This window comes from Melanerpes formicivorus, unplaced genomic scaffold (assembly GCF_026170545.1).
Source record: "Melanerpes formicivorus ecotype bairdi unplaced genomic scaffold, bMelFor1.0.p_v2 SCAF_38, whole genome shotgun sequence".
NCBI classification, from domain to species: Eukaryota; Metazoa; Chordata; class Aves; order Piciformes; family Picidae; genus Melanerpes; species Melanerpes formicivorus.
This window is the reverse complement of record NW_027142390.1, coordinates 6,624,697-6,645,972: the sequence shown is the minus strand read 5'-3', so window position 1 is coordinate 6,645,972 and position 21,276 is coordinate 6,624,697. Positions and strand designations below refer to the sequence as shown.

The following is a 21,276-nucleotide window of genomic DNA, read 5'->3' as shown; positions in this document are numbered from 1 at the left end:
ATCACTCTCTCTGTGTAAAACTTCCTCCTGACCTCCAGCCTGAACTTCCCCTCTTGAAGTTGTGCACTCAGATTTCTCATTCATAAGTGATCAATCAACCCCACTATCCACATCAATGTCTTTGTGAGAGTCTCACTTCTCTGTCATCCAAGAATAACTTCAGAATAGAAAACTGCACAAATTTTTGTTACAGGTATTATTACTTGCTTGGATACAGGTTGTAGAGGTTCCTCACAACACTGTTTTACAATGCAGACCGTGAAGTATCTCAGTTTTGAAGCTGAATAGCTCTTTAAGCCTGAAAAAGCACCAAAGAATGAAGCAGATCTAACAACTGCCCCCTGTCAGAGAAAGCAATGCCACACTCCCTTCCTCAGATGCAGGCTCTCCCTGCTTCCCATGTGTGGAGCTTGTTTTACCTCAAGAAGAGACACTACAGGGAGCCCTATCTATGGAAAGTTTATTTCAGTTATTTCAGTCTTCCTTATGCTCCATTGAAAAAAAAATGTTTTCTGCTCTTCCTTCCTTCCTTAGACAGCTCACTACAGTCATAAATCATAAAATAGTTTGGGTTGGAAGGGACCTTAAAGAACACTTACTTCCAACTCCATACCATGGGCAGGGAATTCATTGACTACACCAAGTTGCTCCAGGCCCCGTCCAAACTGCCTTTGAACACTTCCAGGCATGGAGCCTCCACATATCTGGGTGACCTGTTCCAGGGCCTCACCACCTTCATGAGGAAGAATTTCTTCCTTAAATCTAAACTAAATCTACTCTCTTTCAGTTTAAAGCCATTACCCCTCTACTATTGCTACATGCCCTTGTAAAAAGTCTTCTCTTCATCTTTCCTGTAGGCTCCCTTTAGGTGCTGGAAGGCTGATACAAGGTCTCCTTGGAATCATCTCTTGTCCAGGCTGAACAACTGCAACTCTCTCAGCCTGCCTTCATAGGAGAGGGGCTCCAGATAGTTAGGGAGAAGAAAATGGAATTCTTTTTCTACTTTGATCAGCAAGTAATCCTTCATAGATCTTACTTTCAACTACCGGACACTATAACTGCCCAACTGAAAGCATGCTGGTAGCCAATTTGCTACAGGAAATAAGATAATCTTGAATGGAAGCTGATGTAATATCTTAAAAGCAAATTTAAGGTCACAGTTACACAGAAACATTTGTTTTCTGCAATAGTGGCTTCTCTTAATAGAACAAAACAAACAAAAAACCCCACATCCCAACAAACAAAAGAACAATACAGCCAACAGAGGAGAGGAATTATGAAGGACTGAAGATTTTTCCTTTAATGCAAATGAAGCTCAAACTGCATGAACCACATGAACCACAGAACACTGACAGGGTATTAAATCAAATGCTAAAATCCCGTGCAGGTATGTTTGCGTCCCTGGGAAGAATGAAGGACATCTATTAAGTAGTTCTTTCAATCAAATCAGATACTGCTTTTAAGTTTTAAGATCCAGCTAGACAGCTGTTGAGGGATGAAACTCCAAATGCTTCCTGTTTCCTTCTACCTCAATGCCACGTTTACATGGGTCATAAGCTTCTGTCCCCCTGGAGTTGGGGCTTCCTTGAAACCTGAGCTGGACTCAAAGCAGCTTGAAGATGAGTGCACAAGCCAGTGTAAGGGTGTACAGGAGAAGCCAGAAAGGCCAATACTGACTTTTTTAACAGCTGAAGCTGTGATGGAACAGCAGCCTGTGTCAACCCCACCAAACCTTACAAACATGACAGAGCTCAAGGTAAATAATTATCTTGCTCAAGAATTCCATTGATAATGATTCCTCACTGACCACAGAGTTTCTCTAATTTCAAGCTATTAAACTCCACTGTGACATCCCAGTGGAGAACATCTACATGTAATGAATATTGTATGTACAAAATCAAACATAAATCACTTTTGCTCAGAAAACTATATAGAATCACACAACAGTTTTTGTTGGAAAAGATAATTGAGTCCAACTATTAATACGGTTTGCCCAGGTACCAAAAAGGGATTTTTCTCTGTCTCTCAAAAATTACAGACTCTTTTTCAGTCAATTCTCACAGTTTTTTAACTAATATTTCCAACTATAGTAAATAAAACATATCATGGAACATAAAATAGAATAGTTTGGACTGAAAGGGACCTTTAAAGATCATCTAAGTCAAACTCCTCTGCAGTGAGCAGGAATATCTTCAATCAGATCAGATCGCTCAGAGCCTTATCCAACCTGACCTGGAATATTTCCAGGGATGGGGCTTCTGCAACCTGTATTGAGATAGTCTAACTATTAATGAAGTTATGTGGTCCCAGCTATTAAAATAACTTTTTGTATCATGTATTTATAAGCATAATTTGGATAAGTTTAAAAAGAAAAGACAAACAATCAACAACAAACCAACCAACCAAACACCAAACTCACGAGCAAGTCAGTCAAAAAGACCAAAACAGACCATGAATCGAGACAGGCCAGTTGCAATAGTTTTCAACATCACTGCAAAACTGTTGAAAATGTTCCCTAAATCCTGTTTGGAAATGATACACTTACCTTTGATAGCAATATAGCTTCCCAAAAGCCAGAGAAATGTCTCACTGGTGTTTAAAGATCGAAGCAGTTAAGCAGCATTTAAGCTATTACATGTATTTTGGGAGGAGAGGCAGGAGGGCTGGAGGTGATGTAGCTTCTTTTCCAGGAGTAGCTACTAACTTCACTCTGTGCAACAGCCTGTGTCTGTTAGAGCAGTACTGAATTCAATGGTCAGCTTGAATTTCGCTGGCCTGTGATGAGGCTCTTTGTAGTGGGCAGTTCCTCCTGCCAGGTTAAAGCAAGAAGCTGACATTTGTACATAGTAGTCCAGTATTGTGACTGACCTAGTGTGGCTCTCAAGATGCTGAAGAGATTCTAGGTGTATCTCACAGCCAGGCACCAAAAATCTTTCTGTTTTGTTGTTTGGGGTTTTTTTTCCCCCTTTTACATCACTATCATAAAATGTAGAAACTATATAAATAATTCCTCAACCCACTTTCATCTGAATTTATGTCCTTTCTGATATGCACCTTCCACTTTAAACCTATTTTCTGTTTTAACTTTTAGCCATCAGCTGAAATGAATATCCCCCAATTCTTTCCAGATACAAAATTAAAGTCAAAAGAGAAATGTGATTTGTACAGGGACACAACAGCCTTCCTGAAATGCACTGTCCTGACACACAGGTTTCCAAAACACGTCAGGAGATTTTCAACCTTTTGCTCTTTCAGATCAGCAGGAGTAAAGATATAGATCATTTTGCAGTCAGAGGTTTTCCTCTAAGAGAGTTTGCATCAAGCATTAAGAATTTCTTCTATGAAAATTTCCTTTTATTTCTGAATATGAGCTAAAAGATAACTTTAGAAAAATATTAAAATCACAACCCCAAACTTTTAAAGATCTGTTAGCAAGAGCTGTTACATCCTGGATTGCAGAATTACACAAATGGTATTGTGGTCAATATGTCTTGTCCATCAAAATTCACATGACAGCACAACACCTGCACCAAACAATTGACAGTTTCCCAGTTTTATTTGCAGTAGGGCCTTACAAGTTCAATTAACAAACAGAGGTAGAAAGATAGCAGAAGAATCCCAGTGAATATACTTAAGAGATGGGAAGACTCAATAAGATCTCATTACAGAATCCACTTCCTTCAAATTAAGCTGCTTTGGTTAGCTGTTGCAATTTGATGGGGGATTAACAGGTGTGACGTCTAAAGAAACACTTTAAGTACTGTGAATTACAATATTGACTTAGAACTTTATAGCACTGGCACTGTAAAACTGCTGATAAGACTTCCTTCAATTCATGAAAGTAACTCTGATGAAAAAAAATTTCTCTCTTTACAGCCATACATTACTTAGGTGTGGATGACTCATTGTATTGCATGTGGTAGCCACAAACTGCAGCCGTGCTGTAATGCATAAGAACAAATCTGATCCTCCTCAAGACCAGTTCCTACTTTCCTCAGAGCAAACCTAAACACTTGTCCACCCTACATTTTGAAGGCCAGTTTTGGAAACTCAGTCTGCTGTCACTGTTATTTCCACTATATGAAGTCACAATATGGGACATCAAATTAAGGTGTCTGTACCTTAGCTTGGAGAAGAGGAGGCTCAGGGGTGACCTCATTGCCCTCTACAACTACCTGAAAGGTGGTTGTAGCCAGGAAGGGGTTGGTCTTTTCCCCCAGGCAACCAGCACCAGAACAAGGGGACACAGTCTCAAGCTGTGCCAGAGGAAGTTTAGGCTCGAGGTGAGGAGAAAGTTCTTCACCGAGAGAGTCATTAGAATGGGCTGCCTGGGGAGGTGGTGGAGTCACCATCCCTCAAGGTGTTCAAGAGGAGACTGGACGTGGCACTTGGTGCCATGGTCTAGTCATGAGGTCTGTGGTGACAGGTTGGACTCAATGATCCTCGAGGTCTCTTCCAACCTTGGTGATACTGTGATACCTTCAGTTTCCACAGTGCTCCACTGAGAAATAGAGAATTATATTTCAGATAATTTGGTTTTAACTTGTACTAAGAAATCAGATCTACCAATGTTGTAAGAAGAAAGAGTGCTGTAAAGACATGGGAACTGCTGTAAAGACATGGGAACTTAGTTTCTCTAAATACAAACTTTCTTTCATCCATTTGTGCTGCATGCACATATCATTGTTCAAAACAAAAGAGCACATCAAGTATATCGGTCATTTTCACACTATGAAGAAGCTTAAGTTATTCCTTTTTCTGAGCACCCTCTGACTTTGCTCACCTTTAAATATTTTGTCAGGACACGTATTTCTGACAATAAACACAGCCCAAATAGAAGGAAGCTGTGAAAAGAACCAGAACATAAGAAGTACTAAAGGAAATAATTATGATAATATTGGTGCACAGACTTGGAACTACCATCTGCTCCCAAAGGAGTAAATATTCATGAGTGACTGGTCAAACTGTGCAAGTGTACCACCTCAATTACTTCACCAGGACTTTTGCTTGGATTGAGTCATACCTGCAGCCTATAAACAAACAAAAATAGTGCTGTAGAGGGAGTACACTAAACCTTTAAATTATGTTATTCACAATTGGAATGAAAAGGACAAACTGATTACTACAATTGTATTGCTGTACGTGACTTCTTCCTGCACTGCGTTTAGATCATTGCTTAGTACTCAGAAACCAAATCCAGTGTAACAGAAGTTCCATGGAATTCATTCAGTGTTCATTCAAAGCTGTAGCAAACTTTTCATAGTTTCATTCAGGGTTGGAAGGGACCACAAGGATCATCTAGTTCCAAACCCCCTGCCATGGGCAGGGACACCCCACACTAGATCAGCCTGCCCAGAGCCTCATCCAGCCTGCTCTTAAACACCTCCAGGGATGGGGCCTCAACCACCTCCCTGGACAACACATTCCAGGGTTTCACCACTCTCATGGTGAAGAACCTCCTCCTCACATCCAGCCTGAATCTCCCCACCTCCAGCTTCATTCCATTCCCCCTAGTCCTATCACTACCTGAGATCCTGAGAATCCTTCCCCAGCCTTCCTGTAGGCCCCCTTCAGATACTGGAAGGCCACAATTAGGTCACCTCGGAGCCTTCTCTTCTGCAGACTGAACAGCCCCAACTCCTTCAGTCTGTCCTCATAGGAGAGGTGCTCCAGCCCTCTGATCATCCTTTTCTCTGATCATCCTTTTCTCAACATAGTCCTTTATTTTGACCATTTATGAAGAAAATTGCCGTTTTAGAATATTGTTTCTGTACTTTAAAAATAGTTGTATTATTACCATAGTATTTTCTCTTCCTCCTAAGGTTAATTTTTATACACCACGAAACAGACAAGCAGCAACTTCAAGCCAATACCCACAGCAATAAAAATAACACAGCTGTTAATGGACACAGAACATTTTCTTATTCAAAAATGCATTTTATGAAAAGTTTAACTACTCTCATTGTAAGGTTCACTTGTCTGATTTTCTTTTCCCCAGAAACAAACTTCACCCCATCCAGATCTTCTCTACAAATGCCAATGAAAGACCTGCCCTTTCCCTTTCTTCTCCATCCTTTCAACTGGGGGCGGGGGGGGGGGGGGAACCACCACCAAACCCCAAACCAGTTTTGAGAGCAGTTGCTTCTGTTTCGATATGTATGCAGATCTTATCTTTTGCCTTGCTGCAGTTCTAATTTTCTTTTAGTGCATTTGGATCATGTTATCGCCAGGCACTGCAAACATCTGTGGCTTAAAGTCAAGGGTGAGTTTTGATCCTGCCAACAGATTTCCTCCATTTCACAGTTAGCCGATCACCACTCACCACTGTGAGCTCCTTCTTTGTTTCTTCCATGATGTACTTTTGAAGTAAGTTCTTTCCAAATAAACCCAAGTGACACTCTCCTGTTCAAGTTTTATGGATTTTTCATTTAAATAGATAGGTGGAGGAGGTATATAAACTAGCATTTTCCTATCCATTTTATGTAAAGTCATATCAAAGATGATGCCAGCACCACCAAAATAGCTGTTCGAAATGAATCATTCATCCCAGGTCTCAACTTCTTGTAACCAATAAGGGCTGAACTGCCACTGCAAAACTTTGACAATGCCTCGTAATAAGAGAGCACTTTGTAAGCACAGAGCAACGTACCACCATCACTGAGGTCAGGAGTTCTAGAGCAAAATGAAAGGATGGAAAACAACTGAAGCTTTCTGTAATGGGTTGAGTGTCCCAGCGCTGTCCCTTTCTTAAAGGCACAGCCTCAAACAGTCACACTTTCTTAAGTCTAAAGTTCTTACTTTACCTTGGCTGGTGAATGTTAGTATTAGTGTGTGTATGAAGAGGCACACACAGACACCCATGCGTATTCATAGGCATGCACATGCAACAAACACTCTGCTTAAAAGCTGGGTTTATGTTCTCAATATTCAAAATGCTTATGATGATTGGGGGGTGGGATAGTCTGTTTCTGCAATTTCTCTATCACATACAGATTGCAACAAAATTATCTTTGGGGGGCTTTCTCACTTTCTCCTTTTCTTTAACTTTTCTTTCTACCAGTGCCTATATTACCACAACTCATTCAAACTTCATGAACACAAGACAGAAAATTCTCTGATTCTTAATAATCTCATGTCTTAACTATTGCAATCTTCTCGGCTTTAGCCCTTGCAAATCCTAATTTCCTATCCATTAATTCTAGTCTGAAATACTAAAACAGTTGTGCTGACTCTTTACTTTGATTACACCAGGGTTGATTTTTTTTCTGGGAAGTTATGTCTGTGCCCACTGGGTACAGATTTCCTTTCCATTTCAGTGCCGTTTCTCAAGCAACACGGGCAGAGATGTTTACAGCGGTGAATCATGCTATTCCAGCAAGAGTATGTGCCATTTCTCTCAGGGCCTGTGGGATGAGGGAAAGAGGAGGAATTCCTCAGCAATGAGGTTTGGGGAAAAAAAACCCACAACCCAAAACAAAACACCAAAACAACCACAAAAAGGAAAGAAAAAGAAAAAGGGGGAGAAGGGCAAAATAAATAGGGAATGATGCTAAGATCATGATTTCAGGACTGGCATCCCACCCAGAAGGTGAAAAAAGTAACTGGGCAGGGGCCCTCTCAAGGTCATTCTTACAACTTTTCCAGTCATGCCATGGACTGTTCCATAAATAGGTTTTTCCTGCCTAATACAAGCAGGTTATCAAGACTAGTATGGACTCACCTCCCTTCAAGTTGCAATTTACAACCCAGGGGCTAGGTTTGGTTCTATCAATACAGAATATAAAATATTACCCTTTGCTCTTCTTGTTTCTTTTTTTTTTCAATCAGGTATTACTCCTCAGCAGGCTTGCTGGCAAACCTCAGATGAATTACTGCACGCCAGACAGCAACAGTTTTACCTACGACACCACTTCATCTCTGGTACGCAGCTCACACCAGCTGCTCCAACAGAATTCAGCACAGGGAAAAGAAAACTATTTCTCTTTTTTTCTCCTCCAGTTCTTAAGCCTTACATCTGCAGTTGCCAAGGCCCCTTTTTGATGCTGGAAACCCAGTGCAATTTACATTTGCCTTCATAGACACATATGCATCTTTTTATCAGGCTCTAACATTTCCACAGTTTTTATCTTTGTTCCACATGATGTTGATAGAGAGAAGAAACTGCCTACTACAGATGAGGTGTTGGACAGCTGTTCCTGTGATAAAAAGTCATGTTTTGTTGTTGTTGGGGTTTTTTTAATAGAATAGAATAGAATAGAATAGAATAGAATAGAATAGAATAGAATAGAATAGAATAGAATAGAATAGAATAGAATAGACCAGACCAGACCAGACCAGACCAGACCAGACCAGGTTGGAAGAGACCTTCAAGATCATCGCGTCCAACCTACCATCCAACACCACCTAATCAACTAACCCATGTAGCCAAGCACCCTGTCAAGTCTCCTCCTGAACACCTCCAGTGATGGCGATTCCACCACCTCCCTGGGCAGCCCATTCCAATGGGCAATCACTCTCTCTGCGTAAAACTTCCTCCTGACCTCCAGCCTGAACCTCCCCTGGTGCAGCCTGAGACTGTGTCCTCTTGTTCTGGTGCTGAAAAGTCCATTTAATAGACAGTGAGATACATAATAACATTTTCAAAGGCAGTAGATGGTGGAATTTATAATTCTCTTCTGTGCTGACCTGGGGAGGACTCACAGTACATGACTTCCATGAAGATTTAACAGAGAGTGGTAAACCTCTGCTTATGTTCTCGTTTTCAAAGAGGTCCTTCAGAATACAATAGCTTCTAAAACACAGATGCAAAGGTGCTGCAAATTACACTAAGAAATTTCAGAAGAAAATGTGCTCTTTTCTACATTTAAATCCCACTCAGCTAAGTCACTCTGAACTGGGCCCTGGCATGTTCAGTGCCCTTTCACTTTAAGGGAAGGATTGAAAAAACACCACCACAAACCCAAAGCAAAACAAACCCTACACATTCCTGTCTTCCACCACATTCTCTTGAGCTAAATTTAGTGCCAGTTCAGTACTGGTACCAGGAACTGGCACTAAGTGATTTGGGCCAATATAAACTAGCAGCAGCAATTTTCATGTCTATCTGATGATTACATTTTGCAGGACAAGCGAATCATATGTAAAAATTCCACAGTAGCTAATCAAAAACAAAACTTGAGGAAGCAGCAAAAAAGATCATAATGAAGAAATATATTCCACCACAGGTGGCAGGAAATCGTAGCTACTGATAACAAGTGTTATGGGACTCAGGCAAAGAAAGAAAATTAGCATAAGCATGAAGGCAAGGCAGTGATAGCAACCAAAAAAATAAAAAGAAACAGAAAAAGAAGAAAAAGCCTCAGAGCACTCTCCAGAAATCTATCATAGGAATCAAATGAAAAGTAATAAATTATAAATCTGCATTTTCTTTAAGACCTTGCATTTAAAGACATTCTTAAATATTTTGTGAGTTTATGTAGCTGGCTGCAGACCATGTGTTGCTTGCATACATGAAAGGCAAAGCAGCACTTCACTCAGTGCTGAAGCACTGACATCTGCAGAAAGAGATTACTGAGAAACTTCAAACAAGACCTAAGAATAAGTCACCCACTCCATCCAGAAGACAGCGACAATGATTGGGAATCCAAGAACCTCAAGGAATACTATAGAGACATGTAAATACAAAGAAGTGAGGAGCTGAAATCACAGCCATGTCTATGCCACAGTGTGGCCAGGATACCTAGGAAAGCGGTGGTGAGAGGACTCTTGTCTTGGATCAGTCACAAACTCTTCTGCAGTTTCATCTCCTTTCATAGTTTCATAGTTTCATTCAGGGTTGGAAGGGACCACATGGAGCATCTAGTTCCAACCCCCCTGCCATGGGCAGGGACACCCCACACTAGACCAGGCTGGACAGAGCCTCAGCCAGCCTGCTCTTAAACACCTCCAGGGACGGGGCCTCGACCACCTCCCTGGACAACCCATTCCAGTGCTTCACCACTCTCATGGTGAAGAACCTCCTCCTCACATCTAGCCTGAAAGCCTCTTGTCTTGGGGAAACAGATGTAGGGAGTGCAATGGATTACACAGCACTGCAAAAGCTGGGAAGTACCAAAAACACCCATTCAAGGAAGGTAGTAATATTAGTGGCTTAGATGAACTCTCCAGGGTAAAAAAGGATAGGATTGCAACAGAAGACAATGGGATCATCAAACTGAAATCCAACAGAGCATTTGCCTGCTTTGTTGACACAAGAGCACACAAGAGAACTCCGGCAGCCATGTGTAACAGCAGGCAGAACACCAACTTTAAATTTAAAGCAGCTAAATGAGATCCATAAGCAAAATACACATTCTAATAAAAACATGGGAAAATGGAAATGGTATTTCATCTAAAAAGAGCTGATCTCAGCAAGGAGCTACACATACAAGGTAACTTTAAAAAGAGGGGAGAAGAGCACCAATGTCACCGAGGAGATTTTCTAGCACCCAGGAAAGCAGTAAAACAAGATGAGCTGGAAAAGAAGCAATCCAATCTTTGCTGGATATATTCAGTTCAAAGTTTCCCCCTGAAACAGGAAATTTGACACAGGGACTGGGGAGAAAGCAGAGGAATCAGCAAGGAAGGTTCAGGTGGGGGCAGAGGGGACAGATCAAAAGACCAACCACACAAAAAGGAAATGCTTCTCTACCTTTATGGGTATGTGTCAAACATGATTTGGCACATAGCCTTTGAAATATAGTGAATAAAGACAAAAGTTAATGCATCATCTTTATAAGATTTGCTTTCTACATATTAGCATTTGAATTGTACTCAGCACTCTGTGATGTCACATAAGAAAATATACATTTGCATGCTTTGCTTTAGGAGTTACTAGCAGAAAAGCATTTATCTGGGCTGTGAGAGCTCTAGGAGGAGCCAGAAACCAGTAAAAATTCAGTAACATGCCTACAAAATCTGTACCATAAAAGATCCTGCCAAGAATAAAATCTAAACCAACAAAAGAGCAGACATGAATTTCACATTCATGGAGGGTGTCTGTTAATTGATTGAAAGCAATATATGGGTATTATCAAGGATTGTTCCAAATGAACAGAAATTTCCCATTTACAGCTGCTCTCTGGAGCACATTATCTTTACTCAGAGAAGGAAAATGTGCCAAACAGCATCTATAAGGAACTCCTGCTATGCCACACAGAGGTAGCCATTGCAGACATTCTGAACAAATGCTTTTCTTAGTGAGATTACTGAGCAACGCTCTACACAAAGACCTCTCAGTGCATACAGTTTACTATTTAATTTTGGTCAAATTCCAATCCTCAAAGCAGCTATTTTGGTAACAAGGAAGCAAATCTACTTTGTAAAGAGAACAGACAAAATTAAAAGTATCCCCAACATGCAAAACTAAAATAGATTATTTACAAAACAATTATAAACATGACCAAGAAAGGGAAAAAAAAAAAAAAAGGTCAATTATTGCTATAAAGGCTTTATCTTTCAAATAATATTCAACATGTCCAAAATATCACTAAATCAACAAAGGAAAAATATAATTACATCAGGAATATGGCATTAAAATGTGATGAGGAGAGAGAAAAGAGAGGAGAGAGAAAAGAGAGGAGAGAGAAAAGAGAGGAGAGAGAAAAGAGAGGAGAGAGAAAAGAGAGGAGAGAGAAAAGAGAGGAGAGAGAAAAGAGAGGAGAGAGAAAAGAGAGGAGAGAGAAAAGAGAGGAGAGAGAAAAGAGAGGAGAGAGAAAAGAGAGGAGAGAGAAAAGAGAGGAGAGAGAAAAGAGAGGAGAGAGAAAAGAGAGGAGAGAGAAAAGAGAGGAGAGAGAAAAGAGAGGAGAGAGAAAAGAGAGGAGAGAGAAAAGAGAGGAGAGAGAAAAGAGAGGAGAGAGAAAAGAGAGGAGAGAGAAAAGAGAGGAGAGAGAAAAGAGAGGAGAGAGAAAAGAGAGGAGAGAGAAAAGAGAGGAGAGAGAAAAGAGAGGAGAGAGAAAAGAGAGGAGAGAGAAAAGAGAAAATCTTTCATTTATGCCCTAATCTATAAAAAATCCCAGGGAAACTTAATTTCCCTGAGATACCAGGAACCATGCTGCCAAGCTCACACAGCCACACACAAGTCAAATCATTAGATTAGGGCCAGGCTGTCGTTTGACCCTAAAGTCAGCAATGAGACCTACTGAGTCACTGGTCCTATTTTCTCCAGTCACTTGAGCATTTACTGAAGTCCACCTGACTGTTCACTCTTCCTAACCTTACTAGAGTTCTAAAGCACAAACACCCAATGCAGTCTTTATCAGACCAAAAGGGCATGTATACAGTATGGAAAGGAACACCAGATACTTGTTCTGATGGGTTTGTGAGTTTTCTGCTGCTAGTTCACACCAAGATAGTTGAAAAATATTTAACCCCCCAAATAACATTAAATAAAGAAAATATGAACATTGTATATTAACTTCATGTTTGATACATTTTCAGTTCCAGTGAATGATTTGAACAGCACACACACCACAGAATGCAGCAGGAATATATTCAATTTCTTATGTTTAAAAATGTAAAAATATACATTAGTTCCTTAATTTTATGCCATTAAAATTCCATTCTCTTTCTTGGCTTTTTTGTTTGCATGTTGTACTTCAGTATACTACTCAGGAAAATCATTGCACTGTGACATTTACTCAAAAGAGCATCTGAAAACAGGTTTGAACAGACATGCTGGACAATCTCTGAGGGCTACAGCTTCCATCTCCTCTGAAATGGAGATAACAGCCCATGTACCATTGTGGATTGTATTAAGAAATAGGCAAAATGATGGTATTTCAAACTTCTTTGCCCAAAAAAAAAGAAGCATAAAAACCTTGGAGAGGCTTTTTTTTTTTAGGGAAGACTTTATTTTCTTAAATAGCTGAATGACTAAGTTCCTCCTCTAGTAAGTCTGTCTTTGCTTTTCAGTCTCTTACAGACATTAAAATGTCTGACAAATAGATTATAGACTACTTGTTTTCAGAGTTTTTGGGGGGGGGAAAAATGAAGCTTGAATCACTAGTATTTTGAAAGACAAGCACAATATTTGGTCTGCACAGCTTGCAGCACCTATTAAAGCCTTTATGACAGCAATAGTGCCAAACTACTACAACCAAAGATTGACGGCAGTAAGAAGTGATGCTCAACACACTGCAATAACTTGATGCTGCAGTTGCCTACACAGTCATTATGACCATGTTTTCATTCTGCTCTGCACTGGAAAAGCATAGGTGCTAGGCAGAACATTTTTATACAAGTTAGGTTCGTTTTAGTTAAAAGAGCCTAGCAAACATTTACATGTGTGTGAGAACGATACGTACACTTCTTACTCGAGTAGAAATTCATCTGGAAGTTATTAGTGACAAAAGAGAGCAAATCCTTGAGTACTTCCTAACCATTTAAGCATTATGTAATATTTTTAACATAATGAGCTATGCAAGTGCTATTTTGTAAAATAAAGTGCTTTCCTAAACATTATAGTATAGGTTACTCCCAGGTTTTCAGCATGCACTATAAAAGCAAATCTAAACCAAATTTGTACAGTCTTCTTCAGAGCAAATATAGAGAACTTCAAGCTATATGCTATAAAAATCTTTCTTAATTGCTTATAGAAAACTTGCACAGCTCTTTTATCTTTATGCAGTTGTTATTCATTTCTTTGTGTTTTCCTATCAAGCTTTAAGACTGCCTTACTTCTGCACACATCACAGGAGAGTGTCCTACAAACAGAAAGACACTCAAAATGATAGGGTACTCTTGTTATGTTTCTGTTTCCTGTGTTTACATGCTAAAAAAAGAGCAAGTGTGATTCTTTTTCTTTCCTATTAACATGCTAACCAATCTCATCACCCTACTGAAAATATACTTATTGCTGTCATAAAGCAAATTTCCTCAGACATCTTGTAGCCATAAAAATCAAAAGTAAGCTTGTATTTCACTGCACAAAACTCTATTTAAGAACAAATACTTATTTATTCTTCTTTATTGGTTCTACCGTTTCATAACCCCAAGATGTAATTTAGCAGGTAGTGAGTGCTATTTCTCTTTTTTCCATAGCAGGTTCAATATTGTACCTCATTTCCCTTCTTGGTTAATAAACCTTCAGTAACAAGAGAGGTAATAAATGAAAATACATATTGTACATTCATTTTATCACCGCTTAAAAATCACTAGAGCCACTTAGTGTTCAACAGAAAATCCAGATTAAATACCAGCTTTTCTCCTTCCACTTAAAAAGTAATTTTCATACATTCAGAGCAAGTTGGGCAACTTCATTTTGCCACGGTTATAAAATCCAGACAATCCAAGCTGCCTGATTTCTAGTGCAGTTATAACTAAAGAAATGCCTGAAATAATCGGGTGCTGCCCTGCACCTGATAGCTTTGCTTGGATTCCTGTTAGTCTGAGTGGAACATCATAGCAATTTATTGCTTCCAAAACTTAACAGCTAAAAAATCCACCACCTAATTACAGAAAGGAAAAAGTCTCATTACTGTGAAGGCAGAAGGTTTTCATGGAACTGGAAAAGATAAGATTCATACCATATATAGCATGATGGTGTATGTATCAGCACTTCACCTCTATCTAATAGTTTAGTTTTATTAAGGTTTAGCTTATGTAACACAGCCCATGATACTAAAAAGGAAAAAAAAAAGAGTTAATCCATTTGATGCCACTGCTGGAAATTTCCTTTATGTATTCCCATACTTGGGTTGTTACAGACTATAAGGCTGGCACTTTAACTATGCAGTTTTATTTTGCAACTTCAGTTGAAGGTATATTTTATAAAGAACCTATTTATAACTGGGAAAAAATCAATATCTAAGTCAGTTACAGGGGAAATATTATTTAATTGACAATCTAGAGGTCCTCTGGTATGGGGGAGTCTCTAGAGTTCTGCTAGAGCTCCCTGTTGGTAGAGGTGTCAATAAGCACCAGGGTTTCAGCACTGGTCCTTCCATAACCCATTATCAATGCAGACTAAACCATACATTTGTCACATTCAATAAGCCCACCCTTCACACAACACAACGTAAAGAGAAAGCAGAGCTGTCCAGCTAAAAGAAGCTCTCCTTAAATGATGGAAAACTGTAAGCAGCATTGTTACGTGGAAGAAATCTCTGATGAGCAAGATGGTCAAACAAACCGAGCAAACCTATTCCCTGAGCTGGGGTTACTAAGCCCAAGACCAAGATCTTATTGATAATAAGAGTTGAATTCCTCAGGAATTTTCCAATTGCTGGAATGTCTATTAAAGTTACAACAGCTGATTTTTAATTTTGAGAAGAAAAAGGAAAAACAACATACTGTGCTGTTGTCTTGTTAAAACGAATGAGTGCTTCATAAACAGGGTTCCAAGTCGCACAACCAGCTGCGTCTTTTCGTGTTGGTTAATCAATCTTGATTTCAAAACTGGAAGAAAGAAAAGAGATAATTAGATTTGACAAACCCCAGAGAATTAAGCAAATTAATAGAACAAACAAGGATCCCCCACAGGAGAAAGAGATCCAAGAGCAAACATCCAGTGTCATAAATAGTTACGCATATTTTGGAGTCAAATGATGCGATCAAAAAAAATTCTAACTCTGTGACCAAGTATTTGTATTAATAGCTTGAAACTGTGAGCCTCTGTCCCCATAATATTTCTTCTCTTCATTTATCAGCACTGTAGTCCTGTGGCCTCTCATGTACAGAAATAAATGGTATTTTTAATGCACACAGTCCTTTGGAGACTTTTCAACTGGTTGTAATTCCCATCATCTTTAAAAATAGTTAGGACCCTGAAGCCTGGCCATAAACCTTCAGCACTTCAAGCTGTTCTAGAAACACTACTCAGTGTTACTAAAATTCAGTACTAACAGGAAAAATACAGAATGCTGAGGGGGGAAGACCAAGGGCTGAAAGTGGAAAGCAAACAAAATGGACAGCATTCATCATTTTAGCTTTGCTATCTGCTGCTCTGACTCGTATCAGAGAGGGTAGGATAGAAAATGCAGAACAATGCTTGGTTTGTGCCACATGGGATGATATGGGAGAGCCCCTGTGGAGAATGACAGGCTGTTTGCAGCCTACTCGAGCCAGAGGGGGCCCAATGTACAGCTGGGAGAGGGTTTGTGTGTGTCTGTGTGTGTTTACAAGTCTGTGAGAGAGGGAAGCACAGACACAGAGGGTGATAGAGGGGAGAGAGATTCCTCTGTACTGGATCTGGCTCCAGTGGAGTTAATTTTCCTTGTGCAAGCTCTGCATGACATAAGAACTTGGAAGTGAATAATTGAGAGGTCTTAAGGTCAACATAATGATGTTGCTATGAATAAATGACATCTTGACTTGTCTCGTAATAGGTAGCCATGAAGGCACACTGAAATCACAGGCAGCAGCTCTGCAAGCAATAGATGTCCTGCTGGACACAAGTGTTCCACATATGAACACATCAACATTATACCATAAAGACAAATCAAAAGAAATAAAATTTTCACATTTTTGTATTAAAAGAGAATGACTGTGCTCCAATATGTTGCTATTTTTAACCCAACTCACAGAATTTTACTCAGTTACTCATGTCAAACAACAGCATATGGTGCAGCTGGGGGCGATCTTGGTAGAGAAAACATCCACTTCTGACTTAAAAGTTCCAGCTAATGATCAGCTCATCATACCCCTCAGTAAATCATGTCTAGATTCAGCTTGCAAAACCAGGATTGTTTAATGCCCTTTGAATACTATGTGAAACCATTTTTTATTCTAAATTAGTTCCCCCAGATCATGCCCCAGGTCCCAGGAAGACCACATCTGCTTTCTCTTTGATGAATGCAGCAGAGAAAGCTTCTCCAATGCTCCCACCAGTAGGGCTTTATAGGTGACAGATCTTGCATGTCATTGACTTTATTCAGTTTCCACTTTATTCCCAAATTGAAGTTTAAACTATCCAAATATATTTCAGTTTGGAATGTGCTGCCCAGGGAGGTGGTTGAGTCACAAACCCTGAGTGTGTTTAAAGGTCATTTGAATGTGGTGCTTGGGGATATGGTTTAAGGGTGGACTTTGGAGAGTAGAGTTATTGGTTGGACTTGGTGATCCTGAGGGTCTTTTCCAACCTGAATGTTTCTGTGATTCTGTGATTCATATTGCTTGGATTTGGAGTACTTGTTTCCAGATAACAACATCTCTTACATACTCTTAACGTAACTTCGGTAAATTCAGTTTGCATCACTTTATCTGGGAACTCCAGGACACAGATACCATTCCTTTTTAAACTATTTCTCAAATCTATTTTGAAGATTGATGTGCCACAACTTAATGCTCTAGGACCACACAATGTCGCTAGACCTTCAACACAAAGACATGTATAACCTTACACCACACCCAACACGGGATACTGACACAGTAAAGGACGAACACACTGAACTAGGACACTAAAACCCAGGAACCCGCTTAGTCTAGTTTTAATTCCCACTCTTCAGATCTTGCCTAGGAAAGTAAACAACTTTTAGAACAGGTTTCTAAACAAGCTTTTATTGCCAGAGTATACCACCAGGTGGCAAGATTGAGAATTTTTTCTTTTTGCCTGTAAGGCATTCAGCCAGTGTTGCTCCAAGCACCTCTTGCTGGAACATGAGGACTGTTTTGTAAGGACTTCCGTAAGTACTTAACAATTCCACGTGGGTTTGTAAAATACAGGATTTTAATGTTTCTCCATTACTCTCCATTTAGTCAAGTTATTCACAATTACAACAGTTAAACGCAACACACAATTTCTGGCAGATGAAAGAAGCAGAAACTGTGACCACCAGCTGCACTTCTCTAAAGCGCTTGGTCTTCCTACCATTTTCCTTCAGTTTTCTCTAACACCCATTTGACCCTTTTACTTAGTCTAGAAAATCTTATAAGACATTACATGGGAATACAACTCAACAAAATACCTAATAAAACAATTTTACAAAGGGAGAAGAAAGACTTTACACAAAATATAATTTGTTTCTTGTTGGTTTTTTCCTTAGGATGTTTTAATTCTTTGTGGTATAGCCCAGTTTTCTAGAAAGCACAACATGGGACAGCTACCTCTAAGACCCACAACAGCGGCAGTAAAAGTGGGCTATAGACATGAGAATTCAGTTCAATGAACTGTATGTTCTTAAACCCTGGAAAATCTATCACTAAAATGCCCCACTCCTAGAACATAAATGACACAATGCAAGTTGTCTAGCACAGTCTAGCATCCTCATACATACATAGGTAAATAAAAAGACATAAAATGTTAGTAAGGGTTTATCTTCCTGGCAACCAAACAGATTACCAAGTTGCACAGCTGAACAAGTTGATGAATAAGTCCAGCTGACTCTGAGGTATACAACACAAACCCAGTTATTCCAGGAATACTTTATGGACTTTTTCCTTCCATTTGTAGTGTGGCACCTGCTTAATGACATACAGCTACACTTCACAACTGTTTAAAATATTGTCATTATCCCCTGAATTAGAAGAAATTAGGTAGGTGTAAAATAATCAGAATGTCAAGCATATTAAATGTCAAGCATAAATAAGAACCAAAATTGGAATCTCTGAAAGATGCTAGCACTCCCACATTTGGGCAAAAAGTGTTAACTTCAACAACTACCATCATTTGGGACTCGGATGATTATACAAAACACAAAATTCTTTGCTTTAATGGCGTCTAATAGCTTGAACACCAATTTGGCATTGAAATGTAAAAGTAAATGTTATCAAAGTCATCAAGTAAACTTCCTGCTCCAAAATAGATTTTTATTTGAGACTTTTCAATTCCAACACCTCAGGGTATTGAAATAAAAAACCAAAACCAAACACACACCAAAAAAAAAAACCCAAAAACCACTCCAATCATTTTGCAGGAGAAAAGGCGAGGGATGAGTAATGTGTGAGCCTTTATTAGACAAGAGGGCACCAAAAATATAACCTGTAAAATAAACTGCCAAGTTATAAAATGTTTCTTCGGCCATTAGAATAAAAACCTTTATTAGAATAAACCAAACCAGGTTGGAAGAGACCTTCAAGATCATCGTGCCCAACCCATCAACCAATCCAACCCACCCAAACAGCTAACCCATGGCACCAAGCACCCCATCAAGTCTCCACCTAAACACCTTCAATGACGGCGACTCCACCACCTCCCCGGGCAACCCATTCCATAGCACAATCACTCTTTCTGTATAGAACTTCTTCCTAACATCCAACCTGAACCTCCCCTGGCGCAGCCTGAGACTGTGTCCTCTTGTTCTGGTACTGGGTGCCTGGGAGAAGAGACCATCATCAGCCTGTCTACAACCTCCCTTCAGGTAGTTGTAGAGAGTGATAAGGTCACCCCTGAGTCTCCTCTTCTCCAGGCTAAGCAGCCCCAGCTCCCTCAGCCTCTCCTCATAGGGCTTGTGTTCCAAACCCCTCACTAACTTTGTTGCTCTTCTCTGGACTCGTTCCAGCAAGTCAACATCCTTCCTAAACTGAGGGGCCCAGCACTGGACACAGTACTCAAGGTGTGGCCTAACCAGTGCAGTGTACAGGGGCAGAATGACCTCCCTGCTCCTGCTGGCCACACTGTTCTTGATGCAGGCCAGGATGCCATTGGCCCTCTTGGCTGCCTGGGCACACTGCAGGCTCATGTTAAGCCTACCATCAACCAGCACCCCCAGACAACCAGACAACTTGTTCAATCCATTTTTAATTCCAGAATTCAATCGCCATCAAAATGAAAATCAGGCCCTCTTTCCCCAGTGAATATATACTAACTCAATTTTTTAAAAGGGATGATAACTAAAATCTAAATTAGATTGGAAACTCTTTCAAGAAGGGGTTTTCTTTCAACTAAGATCGTGTCATCCTAGCAAAGTATAGTCTCGAGTCCAGAAATTTGAACTGTGGTTAACTAAAATTAAAACACTGAAGAAATGCATAAAAAACCACAATGCACATTATGCTAGGATTAAGCAGTAACACCTCTTACTAGATGTTCAAAGAAAATCACAAAGCATATTTTGTTGTCTTTAATGAGCTTCTCCTTTATTATTCACATTTCCTTCCTCATTACCTATTTAATTTTCTGTTTGAACTGCACAGTAAAAGCACTCTCACAGGACATTCAGTAATTGGGAATGGCTCTGCTTAAAGAGTTTCAGCTAAGAAATTCCCTGAAAACGGTCTGTGGCATTGGGCAGGATATGATTCCAGCCTAGAGAAGTTTACACGGCAACAATGTGTCACAAAGTATTGAGGTATTTAGATACTCTATGTGGAAGAGATTAATGGTGGTTGAGGCCCCGTCCCTGGAGGTGTTTAAGACCAGGCTGGATGAGGCTCTGGCCAGCCTGACCTAGTGTGGGGTGTCCCTGCCCATGGCAGGGTGGTTGGAACTAGATGATCCTTGTGGTCCCTTCCAACCCCGACTGATACTATGATCTTAGAGGCAGAATGGAAGCTTTTCTAACCTCTTCTCATTCTAGCTCTGCATAGCCCCTTGCCTTTCAACCACGGGGTACTCTTCTAGGAACAGCAATAACAGAATCAATTGATCAAACGGATCAAGAGAAATGAAACTGAGGTCATCAAAGCACTCTGTCTCAGCCATACAAGTGTCAGCCAGTAGTAATAATGAAATAGATTTGACTTCAAGTAATCAAGGTTAAAAATACCTCCACATAACCACATCCTAGCTGTGTGCTGAGTAAGAGAAGAAACAAGTATAACTGAAGCCAGTTTTCCATCAGTGACAGAAAACCTCAAACATGGCATACTTCCACCAGCATGTATTTTTCCACATCTCAGGATTTTCAGGTGAGACAAACTCTCAAACCTATATAATTCTACAAAAATTTACAGAATTAAGGCAACAAGTTTTACCACCCTGGGTGGAAAAGAAAGGTTCTATTGACTGCTCAGCCCTTGCAAACCCGCTGGCTTAAATCCGTATTTTGAATACAAAACTAACAAGAAAAATACTAAATAACTGGAGTTAAAATGACATGAAAGGATTTGTTGGCTTCCTTTACCTAAGGAAATAGTAAGAAAATACATAAACCCCGAAATTATATATGTCAAATGTGCCAATGTCATATAACTGAGCATTTACTCTGAGGTCTTCATAAAGACAACATATTTTTGCTTCCTAGAGAGTACTGTGAGCCAGACCCAGACAATATAAGTGTGTGTTCACATTTAAAAATAAAGTAAAATAAAATCCTCTTCAGTGTTCAAGAACACTCTCCAAAGCACTTACCCTATAAAAAG

At 39.8% G+C, this 21,276-nt stretch overlaps 1 protein-coding gene across 9 annotated transcripts in view; it reads right to left on the bottom strand.

Moving 5' to 3' along the window:
* Positions 1–21,276, bottom strand: part of ATP2B2 (ATPase plasma membrane Ca2+ transporting 2) — a 455,339-nt gene that overhangs the window by 281,524 nt on the left and 152,539 nt on the right. For all 9 annotated transcript variants that reach the window (XM_068158051.1, XM_068158052.1, XM_068158054.1 and 6 more), the window contains exon 3: positions 15,331–15,435. The gene's annotated coding sequence lies outside the window, so the exon portion shown is untranslated. The remainder of the gene's footprint in view (positions 1–15,330; positions 15,436–21,276) is intronic.